Source organism: Marmota monax, unplaced genomic scaffold, assembly GCF_021218885.2.
Source record: "Marmota monax isolate L192 unplaced genomic scaffold, Marmota_monax_Labrador192_F-V1.1 WCK01_AAM20220418_F8-fsc00180, whole genome shotgun sequence".
Taxonomy (NCBI): Eukaryota; Metazoa; Chordata; class Mammalia; order Rodentia; family Sciuridae; genus Marmota; species Marmota monax.
This window is the reverse complement of record NW_026693881.1, coordinates 721857-737718: the sequence shown is the minus strand read 5'-3', so window position 1 is coordinate 737718 and position 15862 is coordinate 721857. Positions and strand designations below refer to the sequence as shown.

The following is a 15862-nucleotide window of genomic DNA, read 5'->3' as shown; positions in this document are numbered from 1 at the left end:
TAACTTTGGGGCAAGGGCAACCAGGGTCTTTTCTGTCTCTGCTGGAGATCGGCGTTTCTTGGGAGCCCCCCTGGCTCGCTGCATTGGCTTCTCTGCTTTGGCCTTTGCTGGAGTGGCCAAGGGAGCATCTCTATAGAGCCAGTACCCACCAACTAGGCAGTATGTCTCCCCATGCCAGCCCACCTGGGTTTCTCCACATCCTTGGTAGAGGACATGGTAGTACACAGGTGTAGGAGGAGATGTGGGAGGCACTGCTGCTAGAAAGAAAATCAGAACTGATCAGTCATTTCTGCTTTATTATATATTCTGCCACCAGGACCTCGCTCTCCTGTTGCTTCCTGTTTCTGAATGAAGCCCTCTTATCTTCTTGGCTTCCCAAGCATAGCCTTTCCCTGTCTCTTCAAGGGATGCTTGCTGTCAAAGTACTTGAGTTCTGTGAAGCCAGTGGAAGCAGCAGAACCAGATCTCTCTTCCCCATTCCTAGAGAGAACAGTCTAACCTTAATATTATCACAAAAAGCCCTCACTCAGTCTCTCCCTTCTATAACTGGAAAAAAAATCCCCTCCCCCCTGTACTGGAGATTGAACCCAGGGGCACTTGTCCACTGAGCCACAGGCCTAGCCCTGTTTTGTATTTCATTTAGAGACAGGGTCTCACTGAGTTGTTTAGGACCTCACTATTGCTAAGGCTGGCTTAGAACTTGCGATTCTCCTGTCTCATCCTTCCAAAAATTTCTTAAGTTATATGATTTCTGAGAAAGAAAAAAGAAACAGTAGGCCTGGGATATAGCTCAGTGGTGGAGAGCTTGCCATCCACAGTACTGCAATGAAAGAAAATAAAATCATCTGAGTCTTTGTCCTACATGTGGCAATTTGGAGTGTGAATTATCAAATACAATGAAGTTCTGCCCCAGTGATAATTGTTAAGGCAGCCAATAAAGCATCATTTATCGTTTGAAAGCATACCACGACACAAAGTAAAACCCATTTTAAGATTGACCCAAATATATGCTGAGAATCTTGGGGAACTCTGGATAAAAGTGAAATGTTCCCCAAAGTGTTTATGAATAAGGAAGTGAAACCAGGCATGAAGAACAAAAGCAGAAGAATGGATCAAATTTGAATTCCTGAATTCTTGTTTTGCTCTGGGATTATTTTAATTAAGGTCAGAGACCACCTATTGCTGTCTCCTTTCTAGAAAATAAAATGTGCTTGGGAGAAAAATGTAGTCAGGTTGGAAAGTTCCCACATATATGAGAATGCTCCAGCATGTATTTCTTGGAATTTTCTTTTTACCTTCTTCAGAGAGAAGGGAAATACTGTGGGGCCAGTACAGTTGCTGATATCCCAGTGTTATTGGCAGAGATTATGTTTAGTATCTTTCAACTTATGGCCTTAAAACTCTTTCTAGACAGAAAATAGCTGGGTTCTGGTCTGTGAAGGCTTTGAGCTGCCTGAGGATGATGCCGAAGAAAAAGGACACAGAGGCACATGTGGATCAGCAATCTGGGGCTTACTAGGTGTGCAGTGCCAGCATCTGACCCTATTTTTAGGAATTTCAGCTTTCTAACTATTGTTCTGTTTGACAGACATCTCTGTGTATTCCTTTGATGTGAATTAAGTCTAAAATGAAAAAAAAAAAGTTTATTCTTCATGTATTATGTGAAAGGCTATGCTACTACTATGGTCCCATGCTTCACTGTTCCAAAGGTGGCCAGCACCTTATCTTTCAAAGCCACAAGCAGCTCACCAGGCCTTGAGAGGCATTAAGGGCAGTGAAAATGATAAGTGTGTTCACCCACCCAGGACACTAGAAAAGATTCCTTATCCAGAATTCTACTTTAGTTGGCCCAAAACAAGCTTGCTGAGGTAAAGGCTCTCTCACTGAGGATGTTAGTCCTGGAAGGCTTCTCCTTGGATGAGCTGTAAGTTCAACCTTCTGAACCGGGCTCACATCCCAGGGATAGGTCAAAAAGCTGATGATTGTGCCTGACACCTTGCTCCCAATCCCTGTTCTGTGGATGTAATCTTGCAGGGTGAGGGGAAAATCATAATTAACAACCAGTTCCACATGGGTGCTGTCTAGGCCTCAGGAGGCTGTTTGTGCAAAGCAGTATGTCTTGGGAGCACTTTTAGAGGCATTATAAGATACCTGTTCTCACTGAGGCTGGCATTTGCCCCTGAAGGCTTAGGTGTTTGATTTTGTGGTCATCCAGAATATATTCCCACCCGATTTCCAGTGAAGGAGGCCAGAGACCCCCACACTGAAGACCCTTGCCATAATTAAGCTTCTCCTCTGGTCAGAAAGATTTTTACAAAGAGTATCAGCAGGCAGGATGTCTGCAAAAGGCATTGTGGTTTGAAACTTACTCTTTCTTGTAAATGCCAGGATTGCACACACAAGGTATGAGTAGAGTCTGGAAGCTCATTATACAAAAAGATATTATCTCTGTTTTCTTGGTTTAAAAAAAAACAAAACAACCTTGTGAAATCTGTGTCTCACGTTGGGGATGGAACACAGAGCACTTGTCAGCACTAACTGAGCTTTGGGGTTGAAAGGGTCTTGTAAGAAAGCTGGGCCTTGGGCTATATAACTCTTTTCCAAGATGTAGTTCACCAAGATGTTTCTGCCTCATCCAACAGCATGAAGGAGAGTTGCTCCACGGTGATCAGTTGACTCTTCAGGGCCTTCCATAGAGCCCCCGGAGCAGCAACTAGCCTATATGTGCTGAAGGTTGTTTGGACAGTTGCAGCCTGATTCTACGCATGCCATGACCTCCTCCTAGTTCTTGTACCCGCAGGCCCAAGGAGCGGCCTAGCGATTGGGCCACAGCCTGCACCTGTTCTGCTAATTCTCGGGAAGGCACAAGGACCAGACCCCGAGGAGCAAGTATGCGGTGGGTTTCCAGAGCTGGACGATCAACAAGCCTTTGCAACAGAGGAAGTAAATAGCTCAGAGTGTTGCCACTGCCGGTTTCTGCAGCGCAAAGGAGGTGGTGGCTGTGAAGCAGTGGGGGTCTGGTGCGTGACTGCACGGTGGTGGGCCGAACGACTTCGGGATCGCGAGCAGCATCGTGCAGTGCGCGCAGCAACCCGGGCTCCAGACCCAGGTCCGCGAAGCTGCCGTCGGAGGCAGGCCCCGCAGCGCTGGCGCCTCCATGCTCCCAGTCACGCGAGGCGAGCACTCTCAACGGTCCAGCGTGAGGCGCGCTGGCTGGTTTAACTAAGGCCGCTGGGCAATCCACGCACGCTCTGTCGTTGTTCCTGCCGCCGCGGTAGAGCTCGCGGAATGAGCACCACTGGGAAGGGATCGTCGAGGGCGCCTACAGCAACTGAGCGACGACCAACCACAGCAACGTCGGGCGAGCGACAGTCACGTTGCCCTTGTTGTTGGGGAGGCGCACGTCAGTGACCTATTCATGCTTTTTCTACCACAGTGACCAAAAGACAGATTCGGCATTTTTTGTTCAACTGCTAATTAAAGACTGATGACACTCCCAAAGAAGGTTTAAAGTTAAGTGGTTAGACAACTAACTAGCTATATATACTAACTTCTACTTACATTAACACATTTGCAAATCCTTAAACAAGTCTAGGCCCTGCAATCTACAAAAGGCTTTTAACCCCAATGCCATAAAGGTCATCAGAAGTAATATTACAAGCTTCATATAATCTTCCATTCCCTCAGATTATCCACCTCATAAGAGGGAGACAAAGGAGAAAATGACTACAATGTGATTTAAGTCCCTAAAAAGCCAACCACTGTGCACCCCAGAACTGAACTACTTTATTTTTAGAATTCAGAAAACCACAATACACGCTCGGAGCACATTGAAAATAATTGCTAACAAACAGGTCTAGTGCATGGACCCTACAGAGAAGCGGGAAATACCAAGCAGTGGGGTCCCCGAATCGCTGCTAAGTAGAACTGAGCCCCAGTTCCTAGGGAGGCCTAACCGGTGCCTCCAGAACCCCAGCTGCCAAATGCCCCAAGATGTGGAGGCTGCTATCTCCCTGGTGTTTTAGTGCCTCTGCCAAAGCTCGCACTTGTTCACTTTTTTTTTTTAAGTTGTGTTTTAAATGCTTCTAAGTAGGGCAGTTGTATCAGTAGGTCCACTGTGGGTGTTACCAAAGTGCAAGTGGTGTGCTCTATCTCCAAGGCTTGTGGGAGTGGTATCATGGCCCCTGACTCACCCTGTAGCCGTGGCTCCTGAGGAACTCCCTGTTCACCTACCTTCACAATACAGTGCTGACTCCTGTCAGGACACTTCCTTTTTGGCTTTGGTTATTAAAATTGTATTATTTAAGCAATATTTCAATCCAGAAATAGCCAGACTATGTATCTGGCCCTATCATCAACTAAATGTTCCTTTGCTGTAAACCCGAGATAGTGTTAGTATCAACAACTGGATGTGAAATAAATAATTCAATTTCAATAACCCCTTTTCCTTTAAAGAGATACGGCACAGACTTTTATCAGTGTAATTTTGGCTAAACTGATGAAAGAAGACCAGAAAGAGATGACTTTATTAATCTGGAATTGGGAATGCAGCATTTTCCGTTTTATTCTGGGTGACATTCTACTTAGTTTCAACTGGACAATTATAAAACTGCTCTATGTTTGATTACCTTAAAAACCCCACAAATCACCATAAGAACTGCTGCAAAGGAAATCTTCAACAACGTAAAGTGATCGTTATGATTCTTCCTGTGGTCTAGAGAGATGCTTGGGAGATAATGACAGTGCTTCTCTGATGACTTCTGTGACCATATGAAATTTCCAAAAACCCAAATGATTGTACTGAACCTAGTTACACAGTAACTAGATAGATTTTGCCTTAATCTCTTTACCTCCTTTGATACAGGATTATAACATTTTTCTCTGTATGGAACCATTTCGTCATATTTCTGTAATTGGTCTTCCATTAATTATTCCCAGCTGCAAGGAGTTTCTATTAATTACCAGCATTTCCCCTGAAATAAACACTCAATGACCAAATGGGTCCTGGAGGGAGTGCTCCTCACACGTGCTCCCCTCTGCACTCACCCCATGGCTCCACGTGAGGTCGGTATTGTATGGCAATAGAATTAGACCCCCGTGGTGGAGAGGCTGTGAGCCAGTGGGCCCCAGCATCATGGTCAGGACACCAGACGGGAACATGTCAAGTGTGCCTGAGCCAAGAGTTTATGATCCCACACAGAAGGCCCCGCTCCTTCTAAAGTGAAGTGTGGAGTCGCCTCGCATGTCTCCTTATGGGGTCCCACCCGCAAGACACAGGTGGACACCCAACTCCTACCAGCACACTTGGGAAGACGGTAGAGGCTCTGCATGACCCCAGGGCCTAAAAACAACCAGGGCAACCCTTCCAACTGCAAGAGGTCTCCTTAAAAATGCAAGTGGCTATGGAAAGAGAACAAGACGCTGGGTGGGGGGACCAGGTGGGCACACTAGCCAAATGCACGCACTGAAGGGGACTACAGCATGCACCGGTTAGGTCACTATTTTTTGAATGACACATCCAAGAGTGAGTGTGGGCTGCAGCAGCCCCAGGGCCTCCAGGTAGAGATGGAAAACGGTCTGAGCAAGGGACACCGCAGAGTTTGGCAAAGCTCTAAGGTTGACCACTAAGCTGAGAGACTTGAACACAACAGATAATCGTGATGCTAAGATAAAGAGGACTGTACTAAGACAAAAACACCTACTCAGGTGTGTGGCACACCCCTATAATCCAGCTACCAGGGAGGGCAAGGCAGGGGGATCAAAAATCCAAGGCCAGCCTAGGCAACTTAGCAAGACCCTGCCTCAAAGAATAACAAGGACTGGAGATGCCACTCGTCTAGCGGGGGGGATGCCCTGGGTTCAATCTCTAGTATCGCGCACGCGCGCACACACACACACACACACACCAGTGTGTCCTACTGAGTATGCGATGTAGCAAGGCACACCAAGACTTCACACACTTTGCCTGCTCTCACACTTGCTTTGTATTCTTGGGGTGATCTTGCCTTATGCTAATTACTGCCCCCATTTTAATCAGCTTTTTCACTACTGGAACTAAAAGATCCTACCAGAAAAATTTTAGGGGAGGAAGATTCATCAGAGGGCTCAAGGTTTCAGAAGCCTCAATCCATAAGACAGCAGACTCCCCTCCTCGGGGCTCAATGTGAGGCTGAACATCACGGAGGAAGAGGGTGGCAGAGGACAGCAGCTCACATGGTGATCAGAAAGCGGAGAGACTCCACTCTCCAGATACAGAATATACACCCCATGGCCAGGCCCCAATGCCCACCTCCTCCAGCCACACCCCACCTGCCTCTAGTCCCCACCCGGTTCATCCCATCAGAGATCATTACACTGATTAGGTTAAGGCTACACCCCCAATCAGTTCTCCCCTGAACCTTCTTGCTTTGCCTCACATGTGAGCTTTTGGGGGACACCTCATCTACACCGTAACACCCCCAAATCTCCATCTTCAGTCATGACCTCTCCAGCTCAGACCACTGTCGAATGGATTCCCAGCCACTTCCCCACAGTGTCTTCAGATGTGCTGAGCCAAGGCACCTCCAGCCCAGACCCCTCATTCGCACACTGTGAGCCCCTTCTCCCTGCTGCTGTCTCTGCACACGCCAGCTCCCCATTCACCCAAGACGGAGGCCAGAGAGTCATTTCAGAGCCTGCCTCTGCTCCTCCACCCTGGCCTCTCCTCACGCTCCACATCAGGTCAGTCAGCCCACCGGACTGCTCCACTGCAGGCCCTCTTCTCTGTCACTGCCGCCTCATTTGGGGCCCAATCACTGGGGCCTGGAACGAGCTCCTTGTTCTTCTTCCTGGATGGCCTTCCCAGCTCCTGAGTGTCCCCTCCACTTGCTCCCACCCTTGGCCACCAGACTTGGGTCCCTGAACACATGACATAATGACCTCATCTTCCCTGAAGAACCCCCCAAGGCACTCCACGCCCCACAGGATGATCTGCGGGGGCCTTCAAACACTTCCCGGCTTGGCACTGCTTTTTCAACTTTCTACCTCATCTTCCTTCCCAAGATTGCAGGTCCGTTTGCTATTTCTCCAGCACACTGCTGACTTTCACCTGTGTGAGACTCTCCGAAGGCTCTGCACGGGGCAGGCATGTTGTACAACAGTGTGATTGTTCCTAATGCCACAGAACTCTACCGTTAAGGACGGCAGCGAGGTGGTCTTCCACCGCATGTAATCATTCCACTGCCACCAGCGATGCGCCAGGGTTCCACCGTGCTAGGTATATTTTACCACAACTCTTTTTAAAAGGTAGGGCAGAGCCAGACACGGTGGCACACGCCTGCAACCCTAGCAGTTCAGGAGGCTGAGGCGGGAAGATAGCGAGTTCAAAGCCAGCCTCCGAAACTTCAAGGAGCTAAGCAACTCAGTAAGACCCTGTCTCTAAATAAAATACAGAATAGGGCTGGGTTGTGGCTCAGTGGTTGAGTGCCCCTGAGCTCAACCCCCAGTACCCCCTAAAAAAGTAGGGGGAAATCCTGAAAAACACTAAAGATGAAAATGTATGTAACCGACTTAAATATCACAATACCAAGTGGTAATAAGTTCATTTAAGGGTGACTCAAAAGCACCCTCGCATCCTTGAAAGCACCAAAACCCACTTGGCAAACGCACCTGTGCCTGTGGCATGACTCTTTCTGAAATGACTCAAGAATCAGCACATCTTCTTAATGTTCTAAACTCAGTGGGGCTACATAGACAGGAGGTGATGGGGCACGTGACCCTGTGGCCAGGCTAGCAGAGGCCACAGGCCTCCCACCCAGGCACCACACTGGGAAAATGCCAATGCCCAGGCCCAGAGAGATGAGACCCAGAAGCAGCCTTGTTCTCAGCACACGACGGCACAGGAAGAAAGTGAGCACAACACCACAGAACCTGCAATACAGGCAGCGGCTCTGGAACTTTTCCAAAGTAGGGGGCTGGGGGTGTGGCTCTGTGATACAGCGCCTACCTAGCATGTACGAGGCCCTGGGTTCCATCCACAGCACTGCAGGAAAAAAAAATATAGGCAATGTAGACTCAGGTCCACAGAGCTTTTAGGATAAAGCCTCCTTACCCAAAGCCCCATCTCCACATGTACCCTTTACATTCTGCTCTGGAAAACCAACAGAAGTGGCCATGGCTTCCTTTTCTTCCACCTACATTTGTGGATTCAACAGAATGATTCTGTTCCTAAGTGGATTATGTGGCCCAGAAAGAGGGACCACCACTCTTAGCCAGGGCAGTCCCCCGACAGGACACCTGGCAGCTGGGATGCTTCGTACTTGTGACCTGTCTGTCCACTCACTCAGCAAATCCCCCTCTGGAGTGTGACTGGCCGACTCAGACAGAAGGTACCCAAGCAGCCCCGAGCCTGGGTATGCGGGAAGGCCAACAGGCCCTGGCCTGAGGTCTTCTGCACTGTCCCCCAACCCATGCACAGCTCGATTGCTGTAGCACAGCCCCCAGGTGCCAGAAAGACATACAAAAAATGAGGAAAGCCACGGGAAACCAGACCCCAGGAAAGAAGGAGGAAGTTGTTGATTACACGTCAGGCTGAGCCCAGACAGACCCCAGACGCCCTGAGCACAGCAGGCCCTCTCCCAAGCACTCAGCTTGCGAAGTTAACCAAGCGTCACCAAACAGCCTTTGGCAGGAGTCGCAGCCAACACAAAAACAAATATTATATAAAGTTGAAGTAGACAGCCTGGGCAGAAAAAGCCCAGTTGACACTTCTAACGGTCGCCTTTGTGTTGCAGGTCACACACTCTGTGACCAAATCCCTCCCCTCCCCTGGCCTGTCCTCTTCAATCCCGCCCATGTGGCCCTGAGCTCCACTCATTACCTTTCCAAGTTGACCATCACTAAGAAGATTTCTCCCAGTCAAACGAACCTCGCATCTCATGCTCTACTGCAAATGCTCTTGACCTTTGGGGAGGTCAAAACCTTACTGGAGAATCCCATCAAAGCCCTGACATTCTCCCCAGGAGCAAGCGCGATTGCAGGGAACTCACAGATGCCCCGAGCTGCCTGGGGTTACAAGCCTCGGTGGCCGTCCCCATGCCCATCTCCTCCCATTTCCCTCCTGCACTGAATTTGAGAAAAGCTCAGTAACCAGCCTCCATTTGGAAGAATTATGTAACTCCAACAAATGTCAAGAATCCATAAGGACTCCTTCCAGAAGGCTGGCCATGACATAAGGTCTGCAGGAGAAGGTCACGTCCCTCATCTCAAGAGCTCTGGCCAGTCGGACTTGCAGCATCCCTGAAGGACACGCCCTCCGGGCGACTGCCAAGCAGATGTACCAACGTGACTTGCGGGGACTGCTGAGACTCAGTCTGTTACAACTGGCATCGGCTGCCACGGGCAAGTCATCAGAAGAACCTGACCTTGGCAAAGCACATTTTACACTTGAGCACAATTCACTGGGTGACACCCAGCGGGGCGCAGAGAGGCAGGAAGAGGGAGAAGGTGCTGGAGTGTGCTGCCTGGCGCTGCCCACTATACAGCACTGCACAAGCCACCTCACCCACACACACAGACCCAACCCACGAAGCCAAATCCTGGAGCTGCTGCTGAGAATCCCATAAAAAGCAATGCTATTTCTAACCTCCCGCACCATGGAAAAATACACCCGCCACCAAGCAACCCAGAATCTCTGAAAGGTTTATTTTTATACTCTTTTCCCCACGCCCCCACCCCAACCTCCCCCACAAAAATTTAGGTGGAAAATTTGCTAGCTTTTTAGCAGCTTAACAATACTGTGCTAGGTATCAACTGAAGAAGTTGCCAGCACACTGGAATTGAAAGCAGAATGTTCAAGGTGCTTTTCTGATAGGACTCTGCACACCTACTTGAGAAAATAATATAATCTAATAATAGGAAGACAGAAACCACCAAACAGACAGAGAAAATCCCCCAGGTCCCAGACCACGGGGGAAGCAACAAAAGGAAGAAGTTTCTCTTCTGAAGGCCTGTCCCCGCTTGCTGACCCTCCTCCCTGCATTGTCTGTCTTCCTAGTCCAGCCCATAGATAGAGGCGACCCGCGCTAGCGACGCCCTTGCTGGGCTTCTGCTTTTCTCAATGCCACTTTGAACCTGAATCTGAAGGGTGAGGGGAAAGTGTGAGCTGGGGCTCCAGACCTGACTCCCTGGTGCTGCACAGATGAAGGACTCAGGCAGGGGCGGGAAGGGGCAGGAAGGCACTGGAGATGAATGAGGACTGGAGGACCCAGAAACTTCTAGAAGCCTAAGGGAGACCCCTGAACCAGGACTCCTGGCACTGGCAGCCATGGGGTCACCTCTCTGATGACAACCTGGAAGGACAGCAGAGGCTCCAACCTGCTGCGGTCCAGCTGCTCATGCAGACAGGACATCCTGGTGCAGCTCTGGAGGAACCTAACCTGAAGGCAGAGCTCACTCCCAGAGTTGGGAGCCAGGCCCCTGTGCCACGCCCAGCCGTTTCTGTTGGGTCATGTTTTCACAGTTAAGTCCGTTTCAATGCCAAAGATGACTTTGTACCAACATCTGGTGAAAATAAGCATTGATTTATTTACCGGAGTAGAAAGCAGGAGCCCACATTTAAAGGTGATGAGCGCTTATCTCAGTTCTACTGTTCTTCTTTGATTTTACCCTAAAAGTTTTAAATTTAAGGCAAGAACAGGAAGATCAGGTCCTAGGATGCATGGCGGTGGAGAGGGTTGTCTGTTAACTGCCGAGGGTCACTCTACTGGGACCACAGATCCCACGCCGACTCCCTGCCCCACAGTCTATCAAGGACATTGGAAGGAACCAAGACAGGTGGGATTCTCCCCAACTGCATCCTCTCGTCTGCTGAGAACCAAGCAGATCCAAGGCTGAGGTTCCATTCTCTCAAGAAAAGAAATAGATGAAGAGAGGTCAGGAGCAACTCCCTGGCCTGCATCTCAGAGGCTACACCCCAGCACGCCCAGCGCTTGGAAGACACCTGTGAAGTTCTTCAGGAATTCTCCCTGTGCTGATCGAGGACAGAGATTGCCACCTCTGTCTCTTTTCCTCTAATCCTCCCACCTACTGTGTACCAAAATGCTGAATTAGGCATCTACTAAATAATTCTTCAAGATAAATAACATCCCATTAAAAGTCAAAAAAGTTGAGACTCAGAGCTAGAACCTGGTGTGAGTCACAAAGTGAATAAAATCCATGGGGCGAGAATTCAACCCAAATTCCGCGGCTTGTGACTCCACTTTACAAATGCCACATGCCAAGGGGCAAGCCTTGAGCTCATCCAGAAGGTCCAAGTGATGAATCACATTAACAGCACCCTACACATGCAGACCCACCCCCATTTCAAAGCCAAGTTCAAACGAATCCATGTACAGAAAGAGGGTCTGTGCAAAACGCAGACCTCCGTGGGCTTCCCAGACAGGCAGAGCACTGAGCCGTAATGCCACCTGTCCACTGCATCAGCCCTTAGGAATGTCTCACGGCCCAGCTGTGAGCTGCTTAAGGGACCAAGCTTTACAAGTAACAGAGTGAATATAAATTCCAGGACAGTCAACTGTAAGGACCTATTTTAGAGGTGTGAAAGTTCTTACGACACCTCAGAATCTAAGTCTGTGCTTGAAAATTACCCGTGATGCGTGAAGCAGCATGCGGGTCTGCAGAGACAGCCTCCCTTCTCGGACCTCTCTGGGTGTGGGGGTGGGGGTGGGGCAACACGGCTTTCAATCTAACCTGAAAGCCACACTCAGCAACTGCAAGTTGAGAAAAAGTTTTCCATTACCAGTTTTGAAAGTTGCTTAAAATAGCTGACAGAATGAGGTAATCCCATATAAGGAGGAAAATCAGATACTTATGTAATTTTCAAGAATTATTTCTACTTTTGCCAAAGTTTTGCAAATCAAGTTGGGCAGCCCTTCAGGGCATAGGCCAGTAGGCGCATTAGGAGGGTTGGTGAACAGCGACTTGGGGCAGCTTTAGCTTGGGGCCGGTCAATTCAAGGGGGCTGTATTGGGGATGAAGAATGCAAACAGAGCTGCACCCCCAGTTTGTAGGCCCTGGTGGGGTCGAGCAGTCACCTCCCACTCTAAGCTGGTGGTAGGTGCCAAGTTACAGAAGAAACCTAGTGCAGCTCACCAGCTCTCACGGGGCAGCAAAGATGAGAATTCTTAAGCCTCATGCTGCTCCTTTAGGATCTCAGGGGCCATTCATCAGTCCCTGAACACCCAGGAGATGAATGAAGGCTTATCATGCCCCGTGAGTCCCAGTGCCTTGCACTCCACATTTTCAGACCTCTGATAGTGAAACTCACAGGAACCCTCAAGGCAGCAGTAGACAGGAACCCACTGCACTCAATCAGCCAATGGCCCACTGTGCAACTCACGCTCTTAAGCACCTGCCATGCTAGGAAGGGTCCAAGTTGTGAAAAGCCCCTTTAAATTCAAGGGTCCAAGTTGTGAAAAGCCCCTTTAAATTCAAGGGTCCAAGTTGTGAAAAGCCCCGGTGTGCCTTGGTGAAGAAGCACCCTAAACCCCCTCCCCAATCCCCAACCGTCATCTATTGCCAATAGCAGCCATAGATAGAAAGGTCTGGATGTGCTGAGCCCCTCCAAACACATCCATGTCCTTCATTTGACGAGTTCCCTGGAGCTCCCTGCTGTGGGCACTGTCCTTCAGCACAATGCAGTGGGTGCGGGGACAGGGGATGGGGCTGGGGGTTCACTGGCCCTTAGAAAGTTTCCATTCTAGCAAGGAATTTGCCACAAGCAATGAGCACACCACCTGGCACATTAAAAATTTAGGGAAAAAAATTACGCCTTGTATTTCACAGAACTTCCTCCCTTCCTCAAGATTCTCAAGTGCGACCCCAACTGATATTCCCTGCTATCAGGTGAAGCCTGACAATCAGGCAGGACAAGACTCAGTAAAGCCACTTCAGAGTTGACAAAATAGAGGCACAGGGAAGGGAGGGGGGCATGCCTAAGGAGAAAAGCGGACGGTGGGCAGGTGGGCAGGCTGGGGCAGGGGACACTCCTGGCAGCCTCCAGCACCTCCCCTGGCTGTCCCCCAAGGGGGCTGGCTCTGAGTGGGGCTTGAGACTGAGGATATCAGAGGTGACTCAAACACATATGTGTCATCTAAGCTTCTGCTGAAGACACCCCAAGTCACAGCCACTGAGCCCCCCCACACACACACAAAGTGGCATATACACACACGGGCTCACAAACATAAAACCAAATGCAGTAACCCAGGAAGGGACCATCTCAGAATGGCTGGTGTTTGACAGTCTTTGTGACAAAGAAGAGCTGGAAGCCCCACTCACCTTTACCACTACGAGCAGACAGGTATCAGTCCTTGGAAACGGTCCAGCGGAGGAGGAGGCGGCGGCGTGAGGTGGCAGGTGCAGAGCTTGCACTACAGAAAGGAAAAGAAGGGCCGTCAGGGCACCAGTCCTTCATTTCCCTTGGAACATCCACCCCCAGACACACCAACTTCCAGAAAATGTCTGAGAGCTGTCAAAACAAAAGGCACAAATATCAAAATAAAGCAAATACAAATGTGAAGATAAGCAGCAAGTATTAAAGGGAAGGAAGAGGGGATTTCAGCAGAACCTCTGGAGCAGGGAACACGACGGCCCGCCCCACCTCCGACCTGCAGGGAGCAAGACCAGCTGCTCCGGTTCCTCCCTGAAATCCCGGCCTGCTTCTGTGCCCTCCTGAAGCTCTGGCCTCTCCACCCGCCCTCTGTCCCGTCAGTGATACATCCTCCACTGGGTGCTGCAGATTTTGTCCAGGCCACACAACCCGTCGCCAGCCCCCTCACCCCAAGGTGGTAAGCTGACTCCACGCACACAGGGCCTTGGAGGCTGAGCACAGTGCCTCCTCAGGAGACCTCCACGCACAGCTTCGGGAAAACTCGGTAAAGCTCTGCCTCAGATACCACAAGTGCCTCTCAGCACCCGGCCTGCCAGTGGGTCGGATGCTCCTGTCCAAGGCTGAATGAGCCGCCATCTGTCTAGCTCATGTGCCGTGCCCCCTCCAGGAGACTTGTCCCTCAAAGCACAGTGCTGCCATATGTCACTCCCGAGTGATCCGCCAATGCTAAGGCATCTAGATAAAAAAATGACTGCACCTAGCTCAAGGGCCCCATGAGAGTCCCACAGAGGCCCACCCCAACACCTGAGCCAGTGCCTCCCTGCGTCTGTTCAACTCCCCCTGTCACTACTGTGGGGACATCTCTTTTTTTTCCCACATTTTTTTATTGATGCGTTATGGTTGTATGTAACTGAGGTGATTTGTGGTTACATATTCGTACCTGCACACAATGTGACAACATAATTGGGCCATTATTACTCCCCAGCACTTCTCCCTCCTTGCCCCCTTCCACCCCTTGATCCTTTAACTCTACTGATCTCTCTTTGATTCCCATAAGACCCGCTCCCAACCTTCTTTTGCTTTTTCCTCTCTGACTTCCTTTTAAGAAAGAAAACTTGACTCCTTGACCTTCTGAGTTTGACTTACTTCCTTTATCATAATGGTCCCCAGTTCCATCTATTTTCCTACAAATGACATAATTTCATTTTTTCTTTACGACTGAATAAAACTCCATTGTATATATACACACCACATTTTCTTTATCCATTCCTCTCTGATGGACACCTGAGTGGGTTCCACAGTTTGGCTATGGTGAGTTGGGCTGCTATAAGCATGGGTGTGCAGGTATCCCTGGAGTAAGCTGACTCTGATTCTTTAAGATATAGACTGAGGAGCGGTCCAGCTGGGCCATGTTGTGGTTCCAGGCCTGGCCTTCTGAAGAACCTCCATACTGATTTCCATGGTGGTTGTCCTGCTCTACCATGTCCTAGTCCCACCAACAGTGAGTGTCAAAGTGTTCCTTTCTCCACATCCTCTCCAGCACATATCATTATCTGTATTCTTGATGGCTGCCATTCTGACTGGTGTGAGATGAAATCTCAGGGTAGTTTTGATTTGCATTTCCCAAATTGCTAATGATGTTGAACACTTTTTCATATATTTGTTGGCCATTTGTATTTCTTCCTTTGAGGTGTTGGACATTTCTTTCTCCTCTCCTTTCTTCTCTCCACTGAGAAAAGAAAACATGCACTTCTGATTCTCCAGAACTTAGGAACAGGGATCCCTCTCCTAAAGCTTTCTGGGATTCAAACGCTGCGATCTCTTGGGAACAGAAGTCAGTGAAATGACATAAGTGTCTTGGTTAGGGCAGAATCCCATGTGACTCCACAGTGGATGGTGCCCTTGTATAATTCCCTTCCCTTGAGCACAGGAGTACCTTGTAACTTATTTCTCACCAACAAATGGCACAGGTGCCACTCCCTTGATCAGGTTCCCCTGTGTAGGAATCCAGCTCAGCAACTACAGTGAGGTGCCCTTGCTGTTTCTGAAGAAGGGAGCTAACAAGACAGGGTCCTGTCTGTGAAGGGGCCATGTGGCAAGGAGAGCAGGGACCCCTGAGAGCTGAGAGCAGTCACCAGCTGACAGCCAGCAAGGAAACAGGGATCTCAGCCCCCCAGGGACAAGCAAGCTGACTCTGCCAATAACATGAATAAGCTTGGGAATGGATCCTTCCCCACCCAAACCTCCAGATGAGAACACAGCCCCTGAGCTACGGAAACTGTGCGAGAATGAGCATTGTGCTTGGCCTCCAGGTTCATGACAATTTGCTATGTAGCAATGTAAAATTACTAAATCTAGTTTAGTAATAGAGAGATATGTAAAATATGTATCTCTTAAGTGCAAACATAACCAGCACATCAGAACAGCCCTCGCTGCCTGTGGCATCAAAGGTAAAACTTCATTTTTCCCCACTCCTTGTGAGCAAGAACTCATCAC

The 15862-nt window shown here is 49.4% G+C and overlaps 1 protein-coding gene and 1 pseudogene across 4 annotated transcripts in view; both read right to left on the bottom strand.

Annotated features, from left to right (window-relative positions):
• The window catches only part of Ldlrad4 (low density lipoprotein receptor class A domain containing 4), a 369921-nt gene that overhangs the window by 303188 nt on the left and 50871 nt on the right, over positions 1 to 15862 (bottom strand). For 3 of the 4 annotated variants that reach the window (XM_046462795.2, XM_046462797.2, XM_046462796.2), the window contains exon 2: positions 13315 to 13406. The gene's annotated coding sequence lies outside the window, so the exon portion shown is untranslated. Of the gene's footprint in view, positions 1 to 13314; positions 13407 to 14615; positions 15214 to 15862 lie in introns of those variants that run through there. The other variant, XM_058585133.1, reaches the window with a different exon arrangement.
• On the bottom strand, positions 277 to 3404 carry LOC124105577 (probable ATP-dependent RNA helicase DDX28; annotated as a pseudogene).